This window comes from Lithobates pipiens, unplaced genomic scaffold (genome assembly GCF_037356315.1).
Source record: "Lithobates pipiens isolate NorthernLeopardFrog02 unplaced genomic scaffold, aLitPip1_a1.2 Scaffold_8, whole genome shotgun sequence".
Classification (NCBI taxonomy): domain Eukaryota; kingdom Metazoa; phylum Chordata; class Amphibia; order Anura; family Ranidae; genus Lithobates; species Lithobates pipiens.
The window spans coordinates 36814552-36816720 of NW_027507903.1; the positions used below are offsets into that span (position 1 = coordinate 36814552).

General features: G+C 40.7%; 1 pseudogene; it reads left to right on the forward strand.

Moving 5' to 3' along the window:
* The first annotated feature begins 1108 nt into the window (after positions 1-1108).
* Positions 1109-1571, forward strand: LOC143963401 (large ribosomal subunit protein eL24 pseudogene; annotated as a pseudogene).
* Positions 1572-2169: the final 598 nt, after the last annotated feature.

The window sequence follows — 2169 nt, forward strand, 5'->3', positions numbered from 1 at the left end:
GCATTTTGATGCATCTTGCTGTACCTTTGTGATTTTTTTTTTATTTGGAGAACTTCTAATAAAATTTATAGTAATAAAAAATATATATATATATATATATTTTTTTTTTCAGGGATGTCAGGGGTCCACATGTTGCCCTGGGCAAATTGTCCCTAGCCTATGGGATATTAGTAAACATCTTACTGTTATTATTATTATTATTATTATTATTATTATTATTATTATTATTATTATATTATTATTATTAGTAACATTATTATTATCCTCATTATTACTATCATTAATAGTAGTATTTTTCAGGTCGGAATACCATATAGATTATACCAGTATGATAGGATATTGAATTCATTTGTTGATGTATTGGAATGTTTATAATATAAATAGTTCCCCTAGTTATTCTGAGAGTCTCAGGGCAAATTACAGTGTGAGATTGTTACTATACGCAATCAAATCCATCTAATTAGACATTACATAAATATGGCTTTTATCTCAGTGGGGGGAATCTCTTTCCAGGAAATGCAGACAAATTCATATATTTTTATTAAAGATATTCCTTTTGACACATTTGTACCAATCCGATGACATACATAAACAATTTTCTGTGAGGGTTTAAGTGAAAATTTATCTGGGTTCCCAAAGGAGAATATACTGCTAGTAATAGCATATAGAAAACACAGAATTACCAGCATTGTAGAAGGGAGGATTGCCTTACAAATACATCTATAAACATAATTTCCGTCATATTATTTTTCTCTTACGTTTCTGAAAAGAAAAAAATTACCCATACCGCTATAAAAGTCAGTATATTTATATAATGTCAGCTCAGCCTATTGTTCTATGATGGTTACCACTTTTGTGATAAACAAATCAAAAATCACTCATTTGATTTATTTTTCACATCTGAAATGGCCATATTAGAATCGCAAGGCAATTTAAGGAAAGTATACCTGTGGGTGGGTGCATTGTGGTGCGGTGTCAGTAACACACACAATCCAGGTGCAAATATTGGAACTTGTATTGAAGTTAAGGCAAAACACCCTCCTGTCGAGTCTATATATAAGATATTACTCACATTCCTCTCTTCCTCTTTGCCATTTTAGCCAGTGCCATGAAGGTTGAGCTGTGCACCTTCAGCAGTTATAAGATCTACCTGGGCCATGGCAGGTGGTTTGCCAGGACTGACGGCAAGTTATTCCAGTTCCTGAATGCAAAATATGAATCTGCCTTCCTTTCCAAAAGGAACCCTCGGCAAATCAACTGGACTGTTCTGTACAGGCGAAAACACAAAAAAGGCAGTCAGAAGAAGTCCAGAAAAAGCGTACATGCCGTGCAATGAAGTTCCAGAGGGCTATTACATGTGCTTCTCTGAAATTATGGCCAAGAGAAACCAGAAGTCAGAAGTGCTAAAGTCTCAGAGGGAACAAGCAATTAGGGTTGCCAAAGAGGCAAAATAGGGTAGGCAGGTTACCAAAAAGGCTGTTCCTGCTAAGGCTCCAGCAAAGGCTGCACCCAAGCAGAAGATTGCCAAGCCAGTAAAAATGCAGGCTCCCTGTGTTGGAAGAAAACACTAAGCAACATGTTATTATTTTGTAAAAGAAAAATAGTTCACAATAAACCTGGTGGGAGGGTGGCAGATGCGTGGACTGTTCCAAGATTTCCGCTTAAGCCAGGAGAGCTGCGCTACTTCAGCCACCCGACGCACCTAGCGGGGGACTCGGGGCCCCATGGACCACGACACACACACCAACTAACGGCGGAACACCTGGGGCACACGCCCATGTCAGCGGGACCGACAAGGAGAGACCTGGGACCACAATTCAGGTCAGCAAGCGAGCAGGCCGAATCCAAGATGGCGGGGCCATGCAGACACACGCTTCAAGTGCTGAGGGATCCCCTGGAGCCAGGCAATCCTATGCCTCAATGACTCACATCCACACTTTTGGAACCCCCGTGAGTACCCTACTGAGCATGGCTCACTATCCAGCCTCCACGGAATCCCTAATTAGCCACTCCATGGAGGAACTCCTGAACTCTCCCTTCGGGCCTACATCACTACACACTGCAGACAGGCCTATCATGACAGAAATTACCCCCCACACAATGCTTTCAGCCACAGACCTTTTCTCACAACTGTCAACGCTACTAGACAGGGGCTTAGCCCAGACTGCA